The sequence below is a fragment of the Periplaneta americana genome, chromosome 3, assembly GCF_040183065.1.
Source record: "Periplaneta americana isolate PAMFEO1 chromosome 3, P.americana_PAMFEO1_priV1, whole genome shotgun sequence".
NCBI classification, from domain to species: Eukaryota; Metazoa; Arthropoda; class Insecta; order Blattodea; family Blattidae; genus Periplaneta; species Periplaneta americana.
In genome coordinates, this window is record NC_091119.1 from 9,560,708 (window position 1) to 9,579,041 (window position 18,334).

Here is an 18,334-nt window from a genome sequence, read left to right on the forward strand (position 1 = left end):
GTCTTAGTTCGAACTTAGGGTTAAGATACAAATTAGATTTACTTTAAATGTTATTTTAAGTGACCATGCTTCATTTAATTTAGGATGCTCCTTATTATTATTATTATTATTATTATTATTATTATTATTATTATTATTATTGTTGTTTTTATTAGTTGTGTTTATTATTGTCATTATTGAGTGTAATTAGTTACCACTGCCACCGGGTATATACCCATTTGCAGTGTGAATAAATACATACATACATAGATTAAGTAGTTTAGAAAATTGTATAATTACTTTTGTATATACATCATTTTTAGATTATTAAGTTTGTACTTTTGTGAACTAATATCAATAAATCTAAATCTATACATTTGGATTGAACTAAATGTTATTGCCATTGCGCACGAAAATAGCACTCTCCCCTAACTTTTTTAACACCCGGTATAATAAACCTAAAGTTGAAGCAGACTTGAAACTGAAGAGTATTTAAAATTAAATCATACTCCTTCCGAAATACAGCATAGGGAACGACCTGAGAAGCGGCAAGCAATTACCGCCTGTTCGTGTCTCTGGCTACGGACTGGAAGGTCCGGGGTTCGATCCCAGGTGGTGACAGGATTTTTTTCTCGTTGCCAAACTTTCAGAACGGCTCCGAGGTTCACTCAGCCTCCTATAAAATTGAGTACCGGGTCTTTCCCGGGGGTAAAAGGCGGTCAGAGCGTGGTGCCGACCACACCACCTCATTCTAGTGCCGAGGTCATGGAAAGCATGGGGCTCTACCTCCATGCCCCCCAAGTGCCTTCATGGCATGTTACGGGGATACCTTTACCTTTTTACCTTTCGTGTCTCTGGAACAGGATTCATCATCATATACCAGAATTACATTCTGGGTTATTAAATACACACTGAGTCCCCTGTACATCATTTCTCCACTTATTTATCGATATTTCACTTTGCCTGCACCATAGAAACATCTCGCTCTTTCTTAACCCATCCTCAAGTGCTATTGTACCGTTCTGGCTGAGAACTTGAGCCTCGTGCATGAAATATGAACACTGTGTCAGTCCTCTATGTCTATAGTGCATGTACACAATACAGAATTTCACCGATCATTGATCTAGAGTTTGTTAAAAATCCTTAAAATTGTCGATGACAAACAATTCGTAATTATAATTTATATAGCAGTACTAATGTAAGAAAAGAAGTGTCGACCAAGAAATAATTCAGATTTCAACTTGGTTATACGATTTCTCCCTTGAATTATATTCTGACAAAGTACATCAGTCGATGTCAGTCGAGGCTTCACTCGAAAGAAATTTCAACCAAATCCAAACGACGATAAATTCGTGCATGTGACAAGACGGTATCTCGATATGAAACCTGATTCGGTTCCATGCGTAACATTGCGTGACGTCATTGTTCTAACGCACAATGCAAGTGAAAAGTGGAGAATATTTGATATATTTATATGCAAAAGGAAGGACATTCCATTGGTATGTACCGTAACACGACAAAACAACATCTTCAGTCACAAACGTTAAATGTGACATTAAATATTACATCACACTAGAAGCAACCGTGTAGGAAGTGTTCTTCTATTGAACAGGAAGCATTGAGATCTAAGTTATGCAGATACTGCTGCGAAAACTTATTAAACTTGAAAAGTATCTGTAGTACTGTATGATATAGTGCGCAACTTTTGGTTAATGAAACATAATACGTGGTCATAATATAAAATATTATTATTAATATGTACATCTTTTTTGCCGTAAAGGCGAATTTATGCACAGATTGAGGAGTTATATTGTTAATTGCTTCAGAGACACTAAAAAATATGAAGTCTATGAAGAAGTGGCCTGGACTCCTACCACTGATTCATCTAAAAGAGCAGACATTGTGGTTATCGAAAGAGAAAAAAAGGATTACATTTTAGATCCCACAATCTATATATATATATATATATATATATATATATATATATATATATATAATTTGAACTGGTAATGGAAATTACGGTAAAAAGGCTGAACGGATTTTAATAAATGACCCCTCATTTTGAAGCTTGGAAATCAAAGTTTTTCAGAAAAATAGTAGTTTTCATTGAAATGTCAATTTTTCAACATAATTTTCCTATTTTCCAAAATCCATCTGTTGTCAGTTTTGAGAAATAGGGGAATGGCCCTTTCAGAATAAAACAAAACACACTACAGTAAACAAAATTACACGAAGGTCATGATCTTCTGCAAGAATGCTGACATACTTAGAGCTCAAATTAAATTTGTTATTATAAACTTAACTTACTAAAATTAATTTACAGGTTCGATTCTGTGGTGCGTAATTTTCTGGGTACAGCTGTGTAAGGAATCAAAGAGAGTGTGTGTTCTGAAATTGAGTTGTGTGTCGAGAATTTCATTGGGGTGTGTTTTTGTGTGTCTGTATATGTCATATTGTTCTAGTGTGTTGAGTTTCTGGCTTTTTGGTTGGATGTGTAGTATTTCCATGTCTGTGTTGATATCCCTGTAGGTGTGGTTAGCATTTGTAATGTGTTCTGCATATGTGGAGGTGTTTTGTAACACACAAAAACACACCCCAATGAAATTCTCAACACACAACTCAATTTCAGAACACACACACTCTTTGACTCCACTTTACACCATACGAACACACCCTCACAGGAAAAAAACAAGAGGCGCCAAGACCAGCAACGACCAATTCTGACGATGACCCATAATAGGTCGAAACATGTAAACAAGGTACGTTAGAATTTAACACAAGAAAGTCTTATCATACATATTCCGGAGTGATACAGTGTCTTTTTATTTCATATTATTCTAGTGTGTTTAGTTTCTGGCTTTTTGGTTGGATGTGTAGAATTTCCATGTCTGTGTTGATGTCTCTGTAGGTGGGGTTGGCATTTGTGATGTGTTCTGCATATGTGGAGGTGTTTTGTAAGACACAAAAACACACCCCAATGAAAATCTCAAACACAGAACGCAATTTCAGAACACACACACTCTTTGACTCCACTTTACACCACACGAACACACCCTCACAGGAAAAAACAAAACAAGAGGCGCCAAGACCAGCAACGACCAATTCTGAAGATTACCCATAATAGGTCGAAACATGTAAACAAGGTACGTTGGAATTTAACACAAGAAATTCTTATCATACATATTCCGAAGTGATACAGTGTTAAAAGTTGTGTAATCAAGATGAATAATAATAATAATAATAATAATAATAATAATAATTACTTACTTACTGGCTTTTAAGGAACCCGGAGGTTCATTGCCGCCCTCACATAAGCCCGCCATTGGCCCCTATCCTGAGCAAGATTAATCCAGTCTCTACCATCATTTGCTACCTCCCTCAAATCCATTCTAATATTATCTTCCCATCTACGTCTCGGCCTCCCCAAAGGTCTTTTTCCCTCCGGTCTCCCAACTAACACTCTATATGCATTTCTGGATTCACCCATACGTGCTACATGTCCTGCCTATCTCAAACGTCTGGATTTAATATTCCTAATTATGTCAGGTGAAGAATACAATGCGTGCAGCTCTGCGTTGTGTAACTTTCTCCATTCTCCTGTAACTTCATCCCTCTTAGCCCCAAATATTTTCCTAAGAACCTTATTCTCAAACACCCTTTAATCTCTGTTCCTCTCTCAAAGTGAGAGTCCAAGTTTCACAACCATAAAGAACAATCGGTAATATAACTGTTTTATAAATTCTAACTTTAAGATTTTTTGACAGCAGACTGGATGATAAAAGCTTCTCAACCGAATAATAACAGGCATTTCCGCTATTTATTGTGCATTTATTTTCCTCCCGAGAATAATAATAATAATAATAATAATAATACTAATAATAATAATAATAATAATAATAATAATAATAATAATAATAATAATAAAAAAGACTATGAGGCTCCATTTACTTGCACAAAGTTGTGCGTAAGAGTATAAAAGTCTTGCAATAGAAAGTGGTGGTAGCGGTACCTCGGAGAAGATACAGAAGCGGCAGAGGAGCTCCTCACAACGCCGAGACCAGCCAGGTAGCGAGTGCGGACAGGAAGATGCTGCACGGGGTGCTTCATCTCCCATCCACCGCTCCTCTGGGCTACTCAACTCCTCCCACTTGCGGGAATACATTCCATCTCAGATACCCGAGGTTCGACTCCCCGCTTTATTCTACATCATTTCTAAAGACGTGTTGTTTTCAATTTTTAGGTAGGCTGGTAGACAAGAGTGCAGTTCTATGATGCTATTGTAAGCGGTTTTATTTAAAATGATTCAAGTTTAATTTATCTAACCTGACATGTGATTTCTTAATAGTATCGTAGCAGTCAACACAAAATGAAATGAGGAAAGCTGTAATTAAGGCAAAATTTAGTCGAGGGATAAAGGAATGTGTAAATTAGATGTAGAGTGATTTAACAGACTACATTACAATCAATATCGATATTTGGTAGGTCGTAATGCTTCAAGAATTTTTACATTTGAAATACTTACTGGCTTATTATCAATAAATATATAATCTTTTTAAAGTCTGGACAGTTTTAAAATAAAGAAACAAGGAAAAACAAAAGACAGTAAGAAAGAAAGGCAAAGAGAAAGAGACAAAGAGAAATAGGAAGAGACAAAGAGAAACAGGAAAAGACAAAGAGAAACAGGAAAAGACAAAGAGAAACATGAAGGAACAAAGAGAAACAGGAAGGAACAAAGAGAAACAGGAAGGGACAAAGAGAAACAGGAAGGGATAAAGAGAAACAGGAAGGGACAAAGAGAAACAGGAAGGGATAAAGAGAAACAGGAAGGAACAAAGAGAAACAGGAAGGGACAAAGAGAAACAGGAACGGATAAAGAGAAACAGGAACGGATAAAGAGAAACAGGAAAGGATAAAGAGAAACAGGAAGGGATAAAGAGAAACAGGAAGGGATAAAGAGAAACAGGAAGTAACAAAGAGAAACAGGAAGGGAAAAAAGAGAAACAGGAAGGGATAAAGAGAAACAGGAAGGGATAAAAAGAAACAGGAAGGGATAAAGAGAAACAGGAAGTAACAAAGAGAAACAGGAAGGGAAAAAAGAGAAACAGGAAGGGATAAAGAGAAACAGGAAGGGATAAAGAGAAGCAGGAAGGGATAAAGAGAAACAGAAAAAGACAAAGAGTAACAGAAAAGGACAAAGATAAACAGGAAAAGACAAAGAGAAACAGGAAGGGAAAAAGAGAAACAGGAAAAGACAAAGAGAAACAGGAAAAGACAAAGAGTAACAGGAAAGGACAAAGAGAAACAGGAAAAGACAAAGAGAAACAGGAAAAGACAAAGAGAAACAGGAAAAGACAAAGAGAAACAGGAAAAGACAAAGAGAAACAGGAAAAGACAAAGAGTAACAGGGAAGGACAAAGAGAAACAGGAAAAGACAAAGAGAAACAGGAAAAGACAAAGAGTAACAGGAAAGGACAAAGAGAAACAGGAAAAGACAAAGAGTAACAGGAAAGGACAAAGAGAAACAGGAAGGGATAAAGAGAAGCAGGAAGGGATAAAGAGAAACAGGAAGGGATAAAGAGAAACAGGAAGTAACAAAGAGAAACAGGAAGGGAAAAAAAAGAAACAGGAAGGGATAAAGAGAAACAGGAAGGGATAAAGAGAAACAGGAAGGGAAAAAGAGAAACAGGAAAAGAGAAAGAGAAACAGGAAAAGACAAAGAGAAACAGGAAAAGACTAAGAGAAACAGGAAAAGACAAAGACGAACAGGGAATAACATATACAAAGAAAGACAGAAGAAGAAAAGAAAAATAGAAAGAAAAGAAGAAGACAGAAAGATAGAAGAAAAATGATAAAAGGAAAGAAAAAAGTACAAAATAAGAAATAAAGGAAAGAACAACATAAAAGCAATAATGAAATAGATGAGATTAATAAGATATACAGTAAAGAGAAACGAAAGAAATACAAATATAAAAATATGAGGAAAGTGAACTAAAGAAAATTACAGAATTTCTGTGTATTTGTGTGTGCATGTACACATGTATTGTGTTGGTACGTACTTAAGAGAAAGGAGGAAAAACGAAATGGAAGAGAGGCAGAAAAATAAATAATATAAATATAATAAATAGAAAAAAAAAAGTGACAGAAAACTTTTCTCAAAGATGAAAATCACTCCAAAAATCTGCAGAAAATTTCGATTGTTTTTCTATTACCTGCGTGAGATCACTTTCTGTACAGAACTTAACTGCAGAAAAACAAAATCAAATCGATCCCTAGCCTCACGAACAAAAAACTGCTTGTCACACCATAAACGCCATCGGGGATTTCACGATTGACATCACACGTACTGACATTAACCATGCTGGGGCTGATATTAACACACACTCGTCCCCATTGCGAAAAGATTGAACACCCCGTTCCCACCCTACCAGCGCTACCCTCAAGTTGTTAGATTGAAGAGAAATCTTTTCTTCGCCGGCCGGAAAGCAATAATAATAAAAAAAACTGTTTTTACCTGCGGAAGAAGATGAAGGGCAGCAACGCAGCTTCCCCCGTGCCGGAATATCTGAATAGGGGATGAAGATGAGCAAAAGAGACCCTCTTCCACTGAATAACCGACTGCCAGCATCCCCGGGCCGCGGAGCAGCGTTTGCCTCGCCCGCACATTCCTCGGGGAAGCTTACAACATCGCGATCCCAAAAAACCTGATCACAATGCACGCATCGCGATAAGACAATTCGGAAATTCTTACTTGCGAATCTGAAGCTAGGGATGTAAGAAACAAATGAAGGGGTGAGAATGATATAGTCATAAGTAGACTTCGGATTTTAGGTAAAAACTTAATTTAATCCTTAAAAGATAAGTTCATAAAAACTTGCAAGTACACGTTTCATATAAAACTATGCCTAAAATTGGTATTTTAATAGCACCTAAAGTGCCTATTTTGACGATAAAACCTATTTACCCGGGACACGCATATCAAACACACATGCAAGAAAGTATTTTCCACTCTTCACTCATTAAAAAGATTGTAGCCTACCACTATCCAGCTAAATTAAAGCAGACGCTTGTACAGACTCTTATTATGCCTCATTTCGATTATTGTGACGCTTTATTCAGTGATCTCAGGGTGGATTTATCCCATAAACTGCAACGTGTTCATAATGCGTGTGTTCGTTTCATTTGTAATGTCCGCTACTACGATCACATTTCGCCTTCTTTCGATAAATTATTGTGGCTCAGGTTAAATGAGAGGAGAAAGTTACATTCCCTTTCTCTCTTATACCGAATTTCGCACACCTCTACTCCCTCTTACTTATCTGTCCGATTCCACAGTCTTTCTCGGTATCATAACTTAAATACTCGGTCACAATATAATAACACGCTAGAAATACCACTGCACACATCATCTCTTTATTCTTCATCTTTCACTGTTGCTACTTCTCGTCACTGGAATTCTCTGCCGCCTGAAGTCAAGGGCTGCCGAACTTTCATTTCCTTTAAATGTAAATTAGAAAAATATCTTATGATGAGTTGCCAGACCTAACGCGTTGCTAATATTTAATGGAATGTGTTCCACTGTATTTTTTTTTATTTTTTATTTTTTGTTTCTTACTTTTATTATCTAAATCGTGTTTATTTATCACTTAACGTCAATATGTATCCCACTGTGTTGTTTTTTTTATTACTAATCTGTTTTTTTTGTGTACATTTTATTCAATTGTCTGTTTCTGGTTTAATTATGTGAATCATACTTGTACTCTAATACTAATATGTATTCCAATGTGTTTATTTTTATTTTTACTGTGTACATGTTTTATTGAATTATCGGTTTTGTTTTTATGTGATTCGTATTTGATTCTAACAACATTAATATGTATTTCACTATGTTTATTTTTATTTTATGAGGTAAATTTTTATGTAACTACCTCTTTTGATCTCATTATGTGCCTAAATTGTATCAGTATGTAATTACTTAATTCCGATCCAGTTGTATATTCAACTATGTAAGCTGAGTGTAAGAGAAGGCCTTACGGCCTTAACTCTGCCAGGTTAAATAGAGCCATCATTATTATTATTATTATTATTATTATTATTATTATTATTATTATTATTATTATTATTGGAGATTTATCCTTCGAAGAGGTGGAAAAATTCAAATATCTTGGAGCGACAGTAACAAATATAAATGACACTTGGGAGGAAATTAAACGCAGAATAAATATGGGAAATGCGGGTTATTATTCGGTTGAGAAGCTCTTATCATCCAGTCTACTGTCCAAAAATCTGAAAGTTAGAATTTATGAAACAGTTCTATTACCGGTTCTTCTGTATGGTTGTGAAACTTGGACTCTCACTCTGAGAGAGGAACATAGGTTAAGGGTGTTTGAGAATAAGGTGCTTAGGAAAATATTTGGGGCTAAGCGGGATGAAGTTACAGGAGATATACACACAGCCCTAACTTTGTATAAAACATTAATTAGGTCAGTAATATTATATGCTTGTCCTGCTTGGGGACATGCACCTATTACAGTCCGTAAAAAATTACAAGTTTTCCAAAACAAAATTTTAAGATTCATCACAGGACTTCCTAGAGTAACTCCTGTTAGATTGATTCATGAAGAACTAGAAATTTCGACAATTCAAGAATATATTTCACATCAAGCCTTCTGCACGTACACAAAGTCGTACAGCAGCACAAACGCACTAATTTCTTCATTAGGAAATTACAACCCTGCGTTAGACAAACATAAAAGACCTAAGAGCGTACTCCACCCTCTAGCTTGGAACGACAACGTACAAGACGAATACCAACTTGAACACTAAATAACCACTTGACTCCACACACAGACAAGGCTATTAATGCATTAATAATGTTATTTCTCTGTTTCAGGGTCATCACGTTATTGGCAGTTTAGATCCATTGCCCAATTGTTAACACTTTTATGGACCTTTAATGTATGTGAATTTTGAATAATGATTAAATTAAAACCTCCCACCCGAACATATTCCGACCAAACTATAGCCAATTGGCTTGTCGTCAGCACGACATCTCATCCTGCTCTAGGTTTTTCCGTGGTTTCCCTTGAGCAATAAGACAAATGTCGGGATGAGCCCTAAAAGAAATGGGCCACGGACCACTTCCCTTCCCCCACTCTTTCTCTTCTACTATCACAAAGAACTTGCTAATTTCTTAGATACCAACCCTGAATTATGACAATAGGGGAACATAAATATATTGTAAGTTCACAGGGCTAACGGCTTCGAAGCTGGGTACCTGGTTCTAATGAAGTGCACTGGTAGCAATCAAAAACATGGGGGCATGAGATAGTTACTCTGCCTGCCATTAAAAATTCACTTCACCAAATCCCCAAGGTAAAAAAAAAAAAAAAAAAAAAAAAAAAAAGTTACAGGAGAATGGAGAAAGTTACACAACACAGAACTGCACGCATTGTATTCTTCACCTGACATAATTAGGAACTTAAAATCCAGACGTTTGAGATGGGCAGGGCATGTAGCACGTATGGGCGAATCCAGAAATGCATATAGAGTGTTAGTTGGGAGACCGGAGGGAAAAAGACCTTTAGGGAGGCCGAGACGTAGATGGGAGGATAATATTAAAATGGATTTGAGGGAGGTGGGGTATGATGATAGAGACTGGATTAATCTTGCACAGGATAGGGACCGATGGCGGGCTTATGTGAGGGCGGCAATGAACCTTCGGGTTCCTTAAAAGCCATTTGTAAGTAAGTAAGTAAGTAAGTAATTATTATTATTATTATTATTATTATTATTATTATTATTATTATTATTTTGACCTATTAATTATGTTTTAACTCTAACAGGTCAAAACATCCATTTTTATTTCGAAAGTTTGTATTTTAAATTCCAAATGTGTTCCTGGTTCTGTTGGAAATAAAGTGCGGGATAAACTGGAGCAAGTTCTGCAGAGAAATGTAGGTCTGAAGGACTGCGTACTGCTTCAGATATCCTAGCAGGAAGAACACGGATTTACAATGTAACATTCCTGTCCAACTGGTGTCAAAATTGAAATACTTGAGTGGAAGTGGAGCGTTCATTTTCAGCATACAAATTTGTGTTGAGTGACAGACGGCATTGCTTTTTAGTTGAAAATTTAGAAAAAGTATTAGTCATTTATATAAGCTAATTAAGGACATTAACGGACAAGGCTTGGTAAAAATTCATTATATTTGACTTGTTTGTGTACTGAATTTATGTTTAAACTTATTTTTCACATTTAATTGTTTATTTTATGTATAACTAGTTAGATATTTGTTGTTCTTGTACTTTTTAGTGGTGGTAACGGTGTATAAGCATTTAAAATTATTAAATTCTAGAAGTGAATTCCTCATGATTTGGAACATGTTTTTAAGTTGGTATTGCCTGGTTACTTTCTATGAATTATTTTGGGATCTGGTCGTGACTTAAGAAATACATTACAATGAAGCTCACCATAACGAGGAAAAACGGGAAGACTGAAGGTCAATTCGAACAATGAGATTGACATCAACATGAGAAATTTGAAAGACAATGATAGAATGGACCGTGACCTGTTGAGGAAAGGAAAATTGCTATGCTGGGAAAACCAATGCACAGGCCTACTCGTATATAAAAAAAACCCAAATGTATTGTTGTTCCTAGGAGAGATGATCTCTGCAATTGTGTGACACGAAGTTCCACGAAGATAGCCTACAGTATGTTTCAAGTAAGGTAGACTACATTTTTAAATACAATTTTATTCGCAGATGGCCAGATTATTTTAGCAACCTCAGGAGACGAACTACAGTGAATGGTCTATACTTACTTACTGGCTTTTAAGGAACCCGGAGGTTCATTGCCGCCCTCACATAAACCCGCCATTGGCCCCTATCCTGAGCAAGATTAATCCATTCTCTATCATCATATCCCACCTCCCTCAAATCCATTTTAATATTATCTTCCCATCTACGTCTCGGCCTCCCTAAAGGTCTTTTTCCCTCCGGCCTCCCAACTAACACTCTATATGCATTTCTGGATTCGCCCATACGTGCTACATGCCCTGCCCATCTCAAACGTCTAGATTTAATGTTCCTAATTATGTCAGGTGAAGAATACAATGCGTGCAGTTCTGTGTTGTGTAACTTTCTCCATTCTCCTGTAACTTCATCCCTCTTAGCCCCAAATATTTTCTTAAGCACCTTATTCTCAAACACCCTTAACCTATGTTCCTCTCTCAAAGTGAAAGTCTAAGTTTCACAACCATAAAGAACAACCGGTAATATAACTGTTTTATAAATTCTAACTTTCAGATTTTTTGACAGCAGACTGGATGATAAAAACTTCTCAATCGAATAATAACAGGCATTTCCCATATTTATTCTGTGTTTAATTTCCTCCCGATTACCATTTATATTTGTTACTGTTGCTCCCAGATATTTGAACTTCTCCATATCTTCAAAAGATAAATTTCCAATTTTTATATTTCCATTTCGTACCATATTCTCGTCACGAGACATAATCCTGTACTTTGTCTTTTCGGGACTTACTTCCAAACCTATCTCTTTACTTGCTTCCAGTAAAATTCTCGTGTTTTCCCTAATCGTTTGTGGATTTTCTCCTAACATATTCACGTCATCCGCATAGACAAGCAGCTGATGTAACCCGTTCAATTCCAAACCCTCTCTGTTATCCTGGACTTTCCTAATGGCATACTCCAGAGCAAAGTTAAAAAGTAAAGGTGATAGTGCATCTCCCTGCTTTAGCTTTATTAAATAATATATATTGAATTACTATTTTGATGATTTTACTGTCTATTTCCGTAATTTTAAATGCATATTTTTTATTATTTTACTGCCTATTTCCTGAATATTAAGTGCCTATTTGCCTGCCTATTTTAGGCAAAATAAATGCCTGCACTACCGGGCTCTGAATCAATATGTCCATCAGTTGGAGGAAAGGAAAGACAAGTTCTTATGACAGAAATATAAAAGAAGATGGAGTCACTGTCGATATTAAAAGGAGGAAGCTGCAGTTACAATCATTCGTTATCACGAAACAAGAAGTGTGAAACAGAAAGCTTAATTTTAAAACACTTCATCATTATCAGGTCCAGAATCATGAACCCGTGGCGTGTTTCACTGTTATCTGGAGGATGCTCAACATCTGAAATATTTCGTTGTATGATAATAATATTCTTTAATTTCCTCTCTCTTTTCGTAACTGGGAATTCTAAATCGTTTGTAATCTACGACACTTGACAAAGAAAGGAATTTATGAGTAATGGAAGGCGTCTTCAGATTTTTTTTTATTTTAATTCAAATACAATCGGTATTAATCAAAATAAAAATCTGCAAGAATCAATAACATAGATACGACAGAAAACCATATTGCGTGCTGCATAAAAAAATAGCAGCAATGGATAGAAATTACAGTTCATGCTGGTTATATTATGACTAAAAGATGGGAGTTTCCATATACGACAATCAACAATGCATAATCTCAAAGGACAAATGAAAATCGTAGATAATTAAAATGGCTACTACAAATCAACAGCGGGCACAATGTGTTCTTTGGTATGTTAAATTTGAGAGTGTTAAAAGTGTTCAAAGGGAATTTTGACGTGTATGCTGACGATACAACTTTTGTTATCACACATAATAACACTGCTGAGTTAGATTTTATGAAGCAAGCTGTATTTGCTGCAATAAGAAAGTGGTTTTCAATTAATGGATTTATTGTTAATGATGAAAAAATTAATGTGTTAATTCTAAGTTTGAAACAAACCCAAAATAATGTGATAAATGAATCTGTAAAGATGCTGGGTATGTATTTGGATCCTAAACTAAGGTGGAATGTTATGTCAGTTATGTATGTAAAAGAATCTCTAGAGTAATTTATCTCTTGAGAAGTATCATGTACAAGATTCCCAAACATTATTTAAAACAAGTTTACTATGCACTATTTGAAAGTGTTATTAGATATGGATTACTTTTATATGGAAATAGTTCTGACCTTCCAAACATTGTTACTGCAGAAAAAGGCAGTTCGTATTACAACAATGTCACCACCCAGACTATCATGTAGATCTCTTTTAAAAAATGAAAAGATTATGACAGTCTACAATCTATATATTTTTTAACTTTTAATGTATGTAAACAAGAATATTACTAATTATACAAGTAGAGTAGATCTGCATCGCTATGAAACCAAAAATAATGATAAATTAAATGTACCACATGTCAGGTTGCAAAAAACACAATCAAGCTATGTAATTACTGCATTAATAGTAATATGCGTTACAAGAGCGGTATGTTGAAGTTTTCATGTTCGAGGAAAAGTTTGAAAAAGCGAAACGTAGTTGTGCTTCTTTAATTTCCGAGAATTGAAAGAAAACATACCGCTCGTGTATCGTACATTATTTTGTGCGAAGATCGTTTATTACATACCTGAAAGAGGAATTTCTAATTAGTTGCAATGAAATCTCCATCTTGGTTTCTGTTCAATGAAGGCAAATTTGCAAAACAAAAATATCTATCTTCAACATTATTGCCTTAAAATGTTTTCTGTGTTTACTATACTCCAGCAGGCCGTGAAATACGTCTTTTTTTTTCCCAGTCTATGATGAGTCTGGAATCTTGTTGATTTTTTCACAGCTTCCTTAATGTTACTTGCATCACGAATGCAGTAACTTTAGTGGAGTTGTAGAGTTTACTTAATTTTTGCAAATATTTAAAAACAATAATTAACAGTTGAATTTAGGTGAAATTGCAGTGGTAAGTTTCCAATTTATAATTATTACTATATTGAACGTCTCTAAAAATAATATGTTAAAAGCCTAAAGCAGTAAAATCAGTATGTCACTTAAGCGGTAAGAAGAGGGAAATTGTTGTGTGTGTTAGGTTGAGAATACTGAATGTGGAATTTTAGACTTTCCGCGGATTGATTTTGCGCGGAAACCAAGCAAATACGCACGATCTCGCACAAAAGTATATAAAAAGATACCAATAAATATAAAGGCACTTAATGAAACACAATTTAAATTTCAGATTAAGAGATGGCTACAAAATAATCCCTTTTATAATATGAATGAATTTTTTGAAAATGATGTAGGCCTCTTGTATTCTTGTACCTTCAGGCAAATAAAGAACATGATTATGAGTATGGTGTGCGTGATGTACCTAAATACGATTCAATAATGTTGTGGTATCGAACATTTGTAAAAACAGATGAAAGTAGATACACCAGTTACTTATTTTTAGGTAAAACTTATAAGGAAACCTAAATTCCAAAGTTGTAGCGTCTGCGAAAACTGGTTGAAACAAGTTCATGCACAAAATATATCTAAAACATATATTACGTTTCGTTTCCTTTTATAATCAGATTGAAACGACATTTTCTTTATCAATTGCGTAAACATGTCAAGTACAATTTAAACGAGTTAAACGTAGGACTATATCACATCCTATTTATTATGTTACTTAAAGAGAATACAGCATTAGACCCAAGTAGATATGCAAGGACATTTCCTTAAGGAAGAACGTCATTGTAGGAGGAAAGCGGATCTAGATGATGGCTGAAAATGTGGCTAAGAAATAAGTTTTATTCAAATAGGAACTTACAAGCAAACGTTCTGATGGGGGCAGATAAAAAAGTTAATTTTTTTTCTTTCACATGTTAATAATGTCAAAAGAAGTGATTATACAAATTTTGGCCACTCGACCGCAATTACGAGAGCAGTAAAAAATAAGTTCGCCAGGGGCCGTTAACAGAAAAAAAAAACACAATTTCATTAGATAAATTTATTGGAACGGACACAGCAATTGTTGAATTATTTTTCAACATATTTTCCATCGGAATTGAGACATTTCTCATATTATCATGGGATCGACAGAGAGAGGTGCAGACGCAGTCAAACGCTGGTTCCGATCTGAGGCGGCTGACTTCTACGACACAAAAATTGATCCTATGGTATGACAAATGTCTCAATTCCAGTGGGGGATATGTTGACAAATAACGCAACAATTGCTGTATCTGTTTCAATAAATATTTCTATGCAATTGTGTTTTTTTCTATAAACGGCCCCAGGGAAAGTCACTTTCTAGACGGCCTCGTAATTGCGGTCGAGTGGCTAAAATTTGTATAAGCACTTCTTTTGACATTATTAACATGGTGGAAGAAAAAAATTTAAAATTTTTCTCTGCCCCCATCAGAACGTTTGCGTGTTAGATTTCACCATTTAAAATTTATTCAAACTTACAGGACATCGTGTAGGTTACATAATGATTTAGGAAAACTTAATACAAATTCCTGAAAAAAATTAGATAATTATTTACAGAAATTCCTACAACTACGTGGAATTTTTACAATTGTAGCCTATATCGACAGTTTCCAGACATACTCATATTATCTAATTTAATCTAACGTAATAAAGAGAGCGAAAGCTAATTATTTCTCCATCAAATTAGAAAAATATAGCAATAATTCTAAAATGTTTTGGCAAACTGTGCGAGAAGCGGCAAATATTGAAGTAAATAAAATAGAACAATTTAATGAGATTGTTTCTCGAAATGGTTTAATCTTAAGTGATAAAATACACATTGCAACAGAATTTAACTCGTATTTTACAAACATTGGCTTGGATATTGTATCGTCTATAAAAATAACAATTTCCTTAGCAATGTAACTTCAGTAAATGCTTGTATGTATCTTTACCCCGTAACAGATGGCGAAATAATCAATATAGCCAAAACTTTAAAAAATAATGTATCACCTGGTCCTGATAACATAAGTGCTAAAATACTTAATAAAGTTATAAATGATATTGCCAAACCTCTAACTCATATTTCTAATTTATGTTTTCTAAATGGCAAATTCCCAAATTTAAAAATGCAATTGTGAAACCTATTTTTAAAACAGGAGACAAAAGAAATATGAACAATTATAGACCAATATCATTACTTTCATGTATTTCAAAATTACTAGAAAAATGTATTAAAGTTCGATTAATGAATTACCTTGATATACATGATATATTAAGTGAAAATCAATTTGGTTTTCGAAAAAAATTCAGTGCAGATAATGCAATATATCTAGTTACTAAAAAAATTGTTAGAGAATTTGATCAAGGTAACAAATGTATTGGTATTTTCCTGGACATAAGAAAAGCATTTGATACAGTGAAACATGATATCTTAATTGAGAAATTAGACAGACTTATTAGGAATCAAAGGTAATGCTTTAAACTTAATAAAATCGTATCTTAACGACAGAATTGAAATAACGAAAATTGACAATTATTCAAGTGAACCTTTAATTATTAATACAGGTGTTCCCCAAGGCACAGTTCTAGGCCCTATTCTATTTTTAATATATATTAATGACTTATTAAAAATTGACTTACAACAATACAATTGTGTTCACTATTCTTATGCAGATGACACAGTTTTACTTTTTGGTGGAAAAACCTGGTATGACGCATATAATAATTCAAATAATGGACTTAAATTAATAAAAAAATGGTTTGATATAAATTATCTTTCTATCAACGAAAATAAAACCATAATTATTACATTCTCATTATCTGAAAAATGTAACAAACCTCCTACATCTATATTAAGTATTAAATTACATAATTCCCTATTGTTGTCTTATACAGTGTAAATGTTCGATTACTAAAGAGTCCTCAGAAGTTAAGTATTTAGGCATAATTTTCGATAATCATTTAAAATGAAACCAACACATTAATTACCTTTGTAATAAATTACGTAAAATAGTATATTATTTTGTTTTATTGAGGAATTACTTGTCAATAAGTTTATTACGTAAAATATATTTAACTTTATTTCAATCGGTAATTATGTATGGAATTATAGGATGGGGTAGCTCATTTAAATCCAATTTTAATCCACTTTATTTATTACAAAAGAAAATAATTAAAATGTCTTCATAAACCTATTGACTTTCCATCTCAAAATTTGTTTCTAGACTTTAATGTACTTAACGTAAGACAAATTTATTATATTGTATTAATAAAATTCATACATAAAAATCAAAATAATTTTGAATTGTATTCTCATAGTTATGAAACAAAAGGTATGAATTGAACCAAAATGCAACATTGTTACAGTATTTAATCATAGTAGTGATTTAGGTCCAAGAATGTATAACAAATTTAAATTTAAATATCCTAATCTTGTCAATTCGAATAGTTCTAGTATTAAATTAAAAAAGTTATGTATGGATTTTATAAAAATTGAAAAATTGTAAATTTAAATTTATATACTATAATTGCAAATTGTATTGTATAATTATTAATTATAATTGTATTGTATAATTATTAATTTCAATTCAGGAATCCGCCCCTGAGCACGAGTTCTACTCTTTCAGCGGCGAGCTAAAGTTTTTCTGTAGATTTTATATATTTTATGTTACGATTATTAGCAAAATAATAAAATAAATAAAATAAATAAATAATCAATCGGAATTTTACCGTTAGCCACTTTTACATTCTCGACATTTACCACCCCCAAGATGGAAATCTTTTCACTTGTGATTAAAGACTTTATCTCTATTTAAAACAAAATATTACTTTACATAAACTAAATAAAAACAATTATGCTCTGCACAAGATTCGAACCAACATTCGCGGCCTTCAAATAGCGATCAATGTGTGTATTAACCATTGAGTACACCACTATCGGCTTCATTTAGTAAATATGGCAATAAAACCAGATTGGGCTCGGTAACGACTCATTGGTTTCATTGGTTCATTGCTTTAAGACTAGGAGTTGATGTTCTAACAGCACAGTACTGTATGCAACTGTCATACAGCTAACAGAAGCCCGTATTGTCGCAGGTAATGCTCCTTCCTTCCATAACCTACGTATATCAAGGATGAATCACATTACTCTAGTGATAACAAGAGATAAAGATATGAAATGATAACATCCTTAAGAATGAGAGGAAAAGCAAACAAAACATCTCGTCATTCGCCTTAATTTAAATAATAATATACGTCATTTTAAATGTTTCGTACTCGGGAGATCCTGGGTTCAAAACCAAAGACACAATAGCCCGGGAAAGGAGCGTACTCGGATTATACAGTATGTATAATATTTTTGCAACTAAAGTACTACGAACATAGCCATAAACAGTTTTATTCTCGTTGCGTCCCAATGTCAGTAGTTTACAAAAGTTCTTTGCAATATAGAGTGATCTTTCTAGTTACTTTTCAGTACGCTATACATATTCATATACAGACGTGGACAAATTATTAGCAAAATTGAAGATTTTTATTATATATTTTTACAAAATATGATTCTTAAATTTAGACTACAGTTGACATTTTTGTGTATTTCCA

General features: G+C 34.0%; 1 protein-coding gene across 1 annotated transcript in view; it reads right to left on the minus strand.

The window, feature by feature from the left end:
• LOC138695786 (ras-responsive element-binding protein 1-like) overlaps window positions 1-18,334 on the minus strand; it is a 333,822-nt gene that overhangs the window by 203,286 nt on the left and 112,202 nt on the right. The window lies entirely within an intron of this gene.